The sequence below is a fragment of the Mastomys coucha genome, chromosome X, assembly GCF_008632895.1.
Source record: "Mastomys coucha isolate ucsf_1 chromosome X, UCSF_Mcou_1, whole genome shotgun sequence".
Taxonomy (NCBI): Eukaryota; Metazoa; Chordata; class Mammalia; order Rodentia; family Muridae; genus Mastomys; species Mastomys coucha.
The window spans coordinates 9488385-9496503 of NC_045030.1; the positions used below are offsets into that span (position 1 = coordinate 9488385).

Here is an 8119-nt window from a genome sequence, read left to right on the forward strand (position 1 = left end):
AAAATTTTAAAGATATTTCTATTTATTATATGTAAGTACATTGTAGCTATCTTTAGACACACCAGAAGAGGGCATCAGTTCTCATTACAGATTGTTGTGAGATACCATTTGTTTGCTGGAATTTGAACTCAGGACCTCTGAAAGAACAGTAATTGCTCATAACCACTAAGCCAACTCTCCAGCCCAGCTACATTGTAATTTAATTTGAATTTATTTATTTATTATTTAATAATGAATAACGCTGAGTTTATTATAAACCCACTGGCTATTTTTTAACCAATTTAAAGTTTCTAGTACTGAAAATTGAACCTAAGACCTGATGCATACTTACCAAGTGTTCTTTCGCTGAGCTATATATCCTCATCACTCTCCCTCCTTTTTATATTTCAAGACAGTATTCAGGAAGTTGACTGGGCTGGCCCTGAATTCATTGTACTTAGTGCAAAGCAGTCTATGAAGCTGCCTTCTCATCTTCCTATTTCAGCCTCCTAAGTAGCTGGGAGTAGAGGTCTTTGCCAGCAAGCTTAGATTTTATTTCTTTTCATAGGAACTATATACATTCAAGTCTTTTGTCCACTTTTTGATTTTGTTTGCTATCAAAGTGAGTTTGTATATGTATGTAAGAGGATGAGATACTAATATTTAATGAAATGTATAGTCTGTAGTGTTTCCTCTACCGTGTGAATGCATCTTTGTTTTTTTGCTCATTTCTGCTACAATGCATTTTCTTTTGATGTCATCCAGTTTGTCTACTCTCACTGTTACCTGAGGTCTGAGAGATACACCCAAAACAATTATCATTCATATTATTATGTAGCTTTATCCTGTTTTTATCCCTGATATTTTATACTTATTTGTCATATGCTTAATTTTAAACTTATATTGTGTTGACTTTTGTACATGGTATGAGATAAGGGTCTATATTTACTTGTCTGCATATAAAAAGATAAGCTTGCTGAACAATAATTAGCTCTATCTGCGACGCTGCACTGCTTCCCAATGGCTATCTGCCCCTACCCCTGCCCTCTCTCTTGCACATGCATGGCCATGCATGAGCTTGCATGCTCTTAAGTGCACTCTCTCCCTCTTTCTCTGTCCTGGACTCCACTGCCCCTTCCCAGTGGCCACTGTCCCTTCCCGGCCTTCCAGTGTTCTCTGTCATGAGCATGAACCCTGCTGCTGCAGTGGGAAAAGTTCACACAAAGCCCTGCACCACCATTTTTGTTACCACAGTCCCTCCAGCACTGCCCCGCTCTGCTTGTTTATGTTTAAACCGAGAGACACTGTGCAGCCCTGTAAGACCCTAGCCATCTGTGTCATTCCTTAGGTGAGCATACTGTCTGGCCTATTGTGGGTCCCTCATGCTCTGTCTGTGTGTGTCTGTCTCCAGCCCCAATCAGGGTACATGCCTGCTGCCTCAGCTGTGCACACCCATCTGCTCCCCTTTCTGCAAGTGCCCTGCTTGCAGAAGGAGGAGTGAACCAGCCCAGGAGCTCTTTCTTGGGGGATCAGCACTGCTTGCCCATGGGCCACAGCCCAGAGCCGGGGCTGTTTGACAGTCTTAGCCTGCAGCACATTCCCACAGATGGGTTCACAGACCACTGCCAGCATAGCTGTTGCCTGAGCCCCTGTGACACAGGCTGAGAAATGGGCCTGCATACCTACATGCTTAATCTGTGGCCCGAACCTAAATCCATCCAGACACACTCGTTTTCGGTCCTGGCCCATTTATTGACAATTTCTAGACTCCATTAATCTCAGAGCATGTTTACTAAAACCAGAAATCTCTCCTGCCTTAGCCAGATGCTTCAGGCTTAAAAAATTAAAGTTGGATATCTAGAATAGCTGTTGTGGAAAAAAACTTTTTGCATACAGTATATTTTGATCATGTATCTTCCCTCTTCCAGTTCATTGCCACCTCCCTACCCACCTAAGTATCTGATCTCTTTTCTCTCTTTAAGAACAGACTAACAAAAAGAAACAAAAAATAAGAAACAATATCAATCATAAAAATGGAAATCAAATAAACAAGCAAAAGACCAAAAAGGCAAACGAAAAGGAAAAACCTAAACAAAGCAAAAGGAAACAAATTCCTAGGCCTGCTCTGAAGTGCTGTCAAAGTACCCAGTGAGATTCCAACAGAGAAAACTGATTTTTCCTTTGCCAGCAGGTATCAATTACATATAGTTTGTTAGTTGAGGGTGGGAACCCACCTCTACTTCCTCATCTCAGAGCTGGGACCCCTTCTTGCTTGAGTTTGTTCAGTTCTTGTGCATGTTGTTAAAAGTCTCTGTGAGTTCAAATGTGCACCAGTCCTATTGTGTATGGAAGACATGGTTTCCTTGGAGTAAACTACCACCTCTTAAAACATTTCTAACCCTTTTCTTCATAGATTCTTCTGCCTTGAAGGGGGGGCTTTGATGAAGACATCCCAATTAAGGTTGAATTCTCATAAAAATGGCTCAAGGGAAGAAAGCCATGAATGAAAATTGTTAGAAAGCTTTTTCATGCCAAATTAGGATAATTAACTCTTACTCATTGACAGTTGTACCAAGGCAATGACATGATCAGTTATATTTGTCAAGCAGAAAAAGGGACATGTGAGTGGAAATGGGTTTGGACTTAAAAATTTATTCCAAGTCAATTTAAAGGCTTTTTAGACAGTGGTAGAAAAAATAAAGAAAGAATACTGAACCAATACAGAAAGGGTAGAATTAGGAGAAAGTTCTCTACATGAGAAATAAAAAGGAAAGTCTAAAATTGGAAAAGTCAGAGATGATTAAAAAGTATTGTTAGATTATAGTTCTGCAAAGAAAGAGATTTATTCCCAAGTTAGGGTATTTGTGGTATTACCTATTAGGAGGGCATTTTTCAATGTCCCTAACAGAAAACATACTGACTTCAAAAAGCCTCCATTGCTTATATGGCCTCATGTACAGAGAATGTACTCCATGTCCAAAGAGAAAGGCAGAAGCTGGCAAGACTATATGAAGACTTCAGATAAGAGATAATGTTAACCATTTCTTGACATTCGGCTGGTCACAAAAGCAGCCTGGGAGAAATTCGGGATTTATTCTTCATAATTCAGGCCTCATAATTTTTGTTTATTTATTTGTTTCATTAAGTTCCAGGGCATTAAAAGGCTTCAAGAATCCAGTGTGATGGAAGCACTTATACACATTTCTAAGATTCTTTATCACTATTTTCAGTTGATTTATCAGAGGCCAAGGGAATTATTCTATTCACTTCGAAGAACTCCCTGGAATGTTGCTATCTTAAAAGGATCTGCTGAACTCTTCTTCCAGTAATCGTTGAAACTACAAATGACTTCCATGTGTCCTGGGGCATTTGGCAGTCATTCATGATATTGGTCTCTGTCCAGTTTTGTTCTAGCTCTAGGGCCCTTCATCTCTTTTTATCGATAACAACAAAGTTAAATATGAGTCTTTTTTCTAGGGACATATTAATTGACCAGAGATGTAAATTACGACCTTCTCTGACTCATTGACCTTCGTCAGTGATCAATGTTCTGAAAGGAATTTCATCAATGACATGTCACTCAGCAATCCTTTAGAGAAGGGTAGTGCTCCTGGAGAGTAAGAAAGAGAAAACTGTCAACAGAATCTACTATTGATTACCTAGTTCCAGTCAAATGAATCTTCCAAGCTCTCATAGTTCTAAAATGTGAACAGGAAATGCTCTTCACAATTGGTGTAGCAAAATCACTCAAATCTTCAATTGACTCCTTTGTCACTTGGGCTCTTTTCAATTGTCTTTGTCAATGTATTTGATGTATGATTTCATAATATAGTCCATATTTTTGTTGCATATTTCCTATCCTTGCACTGGAGTTAGCCACTGGATCAAAGATTCTTTGTTTCTTCTTAATGCTAAATGATATTTAGAAAGAACAATTAGGCATATATTACTATAAGACTAAACATTCATTTTACCTATTGGGGAATAATCATACAAATAATAAAGCTTCAGGATGCTCAAAATTCTCTTCTTTATACATGAAAAGTAGTAGCCGATGAGCCTTTTCATGTAGTTTAAGTGAGTAGTTAAAAGAAAATATATAATGAGAACATACAATTCAAATTTGCTTTTACATTTTTTATTAAATGTCTTTTACTTCTATTTATACTTTTCCTCTATTATTGAAAACATGGATTCTTGTGTCATTATGAATATATATTAATTTTCATTATATTACTTTGCATTTTTATATCAATGCTAATATTATTTTCTATATAATTGGTAGAAATTATTTCACCAACAAACAATGTTAAAAATAGATAGCCTGAAAACTAATAATAAAAAGAGACTTAAAATCAGAATGTTTTAACATATGGGTCTTATTTGATTTAGAAAAGAATATTATTGTTTTCTTTTTGTTATATAAGGTTTTTATCTCTCACTGAAAATAGATATTTTAATATAATAAATCCAGATTTTAATCTCTCCTCCTTCTACATCTGCAGTTTCACTCCACTTTCCCTCCTATCCAGATCCACCCCTTTTCTGTCTTTCATTAGAAAACAATCTTCTAAAGGATTGTAGTATTCTGTAATATATAAGATAAAACAACAATGACAACAACAACAAAAACCCCATACTGAATTAGGACAAAATGAACAGAGGGAAAGGAGCCCAAGAAAAGGCATAAGAAACAGAGACCCACTCATTGCACCCTTAGAAATCCTATAAAAACACAAAACCTGGAGCTATAATATTTTTGCACAGAAGTTTAGGGTAAAAAGTGGTGAGAGAAAAATTTAAAAAATATATAAACTTCAAAAGGAAAGATTAAAAAAGAAATATAAATGGTATTACATTATAATGCAAGGAACCTCCAAAGATGCCATTGACTTCATTTTCTGTTGGCCATGTACTGTTGGCCATGCAGCCTACCCTGAAGAGTACTTGGTTTCTCAAGTGACAATTTTGAAAAAAATTACATTTATATTTATAAGTGGTTATCAATTATAGATATTTTCTAAGTTATGTGTGGGGGCATGTATCTACATCTTTCAGCTCTAGGACTCCCTAGGACCCCTTCTGGTAAAAAACAGCCCTATACATGCTGCCCCAGTCTGTGAGTTCACATGTGCATTGATCCTGTTGTGTTCAGAAGGCCTTATTTACTTGGTGTCCTCCATCCCCCTTGCTCTTACACTCTTTCTACCTTCTTTTCTGCTGGGTTTTCTGAGCACTTAGGGAGAGATTTGATGTTGACACTCTGTGAAGGCCAAGTGTTCCAAAGACTCTCACTTTCTGGATATTGTATGTAAGTTATTTTCTGTATTTTTCCCCGCTGCTACAAGAGGGAATTTCTCAGATAATACCTGAATAAGGTGATAATCAATGAGTATAGCAGAATGTATAGCAGGAGTTATTTATGGCTATGTTCCTTTAGTAGTATAGGATTTTCCCTAAGTCTTTGGATCTTAGGTTCTTACTCACCCAAGTAGGATCCACTAATGATTTCCATATCTTGGAGTGGGCCTTAAGCCAGAACAGATATTAACTGGTAACTCCTACAAGCTTTCCACCACTATTGTACAAGTGTAACTTATAGCTAGGCACCTATTATAGATCAAAGTGTTTGTAGTTGGGTTGGTGTTTACATTTCTCTGTTAGTATCATGCAGAGTACTCTCCTATAGCAAAGACACTAAAATATATGGGTAAAGGCTCTATCGGGCACTAGCTAGACTTTTCCATGTTCAGCGGGTTGTGTGTGTTCAACATGTTGTCTTCAGCAATAGGAATTTGCACCGAATTTGTGAATAAAAATCCATAGAACTAACAGGAGCCTGAATTGTGGGAAGTTCTCATGGGATCCCTTTGGCCAAAAACATAAAAGGGGAATGATAGGAATAACATTCAAAATGTTATCCCCTTTCCTGGTTTCCTCTTCACAAATCCCCTATCCCATACCCCTCCTCATGCTTCTATGTGAGTGCTCCCCCACCTGCCAACCCTCTCCCACCTCACTGCGCTGGCATTCCTCTACACTGGAGTATCAAGTTTTCAAGGGACCAAGCATGTCTCCTCCAATTAATGCAAGATAAGGTCATCCTCTGCTACATATGCAGCTGGAGCTATGGGTCCCTCCATGTGTACTCTTTGGTTAGTGGTTTAGTCCCCGAGAGCTCTGGGTGTCTGCTTCGTTTATTTTGTTATTCTTCCTATGGGGTTGCAAACCTCTTCAGCTCCTTCAGTCCTTTCTCTTATTCCTCCATCCAAGTCCCCATGCTCAGTTCAATGGTTGGCTGCGAGCTTCCATATCTGTATTTGTCAAGATCTGGCAGAGACTCTCAGGAGATAGCTATATCAAGCTCCTGTCAGCAATTACTTCTTGGCATTAGCAAGAGTGTCTGGGTTTGGTATCTGTATATGGGATGGATACCCAGGTGGGGCAGTCTCTTGATGGCCTTTCCTTCAGTATCTGCTCCACATTTTGTCCCACTATTTCCTTTAGTCAGGAGCAATTCTGGGTTAAAAAGTTTGAAGATTAAGAGGCAAGTGGATTTCTGAGTTCAAGGCCATCCTGCTCTACAGAGTAAGTTCCAGGACAATCAGGGCTATACAGAGAAACTCTGTCTCGAAAAAAAAAAAAATGAAGATGAGTGGATGGCCCCATCCCACAACCTGGGGCCTTACCTAACCTCTGGATATGGTCTGTACAAGTTCTCCCTCCCCTTTGTTGAGCATTTTAGCTAATCTCATTCCAGGTGGGTCCTGGGAGCTTTCCTGGCATCTGGAACTTTCTGGTGACTGCCACCCCCCCCTGTTCCCCATTCCCATTGCTACATACCTCTGTTCAATTTTCTGACCTTATGTATATCATTACTGTTTCCTCCCGTACCTGACCTGCCCCACTTTTCCCCTCCCTCCTCCTCTCTTCTTCTCAAGGTCCCTCTCATCCCTTTACTTCCTGTACAGTTTTCTTTATGGGAATCTATTTATTTCCTTTTTATGGACCTCTATCATATTCTTAAAAGCTTTTTTATTTTTTGGACAGGGTTTCTTTGTATAGCCCTGGCTGTCCTGGATCTTGCTTGATCTGTAGACCATCCTGGCCTTGAACTCACAGAGATTAGACTGCTTCTGCCTCTTAAGTGCTGGGATTAAAGGCATTGCCTCACTACCACCTACCTTCATAAATGGTGTTTAAGGTCATTGTTCTGTGGTTCAGCTATGTTGACTTTCTCAGAACCTTCTATAGCACAGTTGCTAGGCTCCAGTAGAACTCTTCTATAGCAGAGTTTCTAGGCTCCAGCTGCCTTAGCTGTTAGTAACTGAGTTTTTGTGCTATTGTCTAGGAATACAGGATTGGATTCTTGTAAACCTAGTTGCTGATATCTGGTTTTATTTCTGTTGACTTAGTGTTTTGTTCCTTGGTTTATGTTGTCCTCGTGGGTTCTTAGGAGAATGTGACGGCCGTGTGTTGCCTGGTAGGGAATTCTGGGACCCTGCTATGTGTGGCCACTGGATGTTCTGAGTTGAGTAGTTTTCAAGGTATTAGGAGCTGTCACTTAAGAATTGGGATAGGGAAAAAAAACAGATGTGGAGTGACATTTAGGTCCAGAAGAAGGAAGAAATATGGGTGTTCTACCAGGATCTTTTTAGTTCCCTGGGAATGAGGGCAGAATGAGGAGTGGGTAGAACAGGTAGACTGTGACAGAGCTAAGAATGAGATGGAGAGATTGGATATGGAAGAGAGGAGAGGGAATGAAGATCTGACCTGCATCACTGACTTACTTGCTTCCCTGGCAGCCTTGCCTGATGGGTTCCTATGGAATGCCTGTTGTAGTTGTAGGCTGGTTCAAAGTGAGTGAGGAATGATATTGTTGGATGACAAGACCTGTCCAATATACTAGAAATGTACATAGAGAAGAAGGAATCTGACACAGAGCTGGGGATAAGACTGGGAGATTGGACTTTTAGGAAAGGGCGAAAAGGTAAAGATCTACAGTTAGCCTACTTGCTTCCTTGGTCAGTGTGGCTGTGGGTTCCCAGGGAGTGCCTGTTGGAGTTGGGAGCTGGGACAAAGGGATTAGTATGGGGAATGAAGCTGAGAGGGGAAAATCTGCATGATGTGTTAAAGGTAT

The 8119-nt window shown here is 39.5% G+C and overlaps 1 long non-coding RNA gene across 1 annotated transcript; it reads right to left on the bottom strand.

Annotated features, from left to right (window-relative positions):
- Nucleotides 1–2611: 2611 nt before the first annotated feature.
- LOC116091754 lies at nt 2612–7219 on the bottom strand. The gene is made up of 2 exons (XR_004119084.1): nt 7164–7219; nt 2612–3890 (listed from the first exon to the last, which is right to left on the bottom strand). It is a non-coding gene; the product is annotated as an uncharacterized LOC116091754 (long non-coding RNA).
- Nucleotides 7220–8119: the final 900 nt, after the last annotated feature.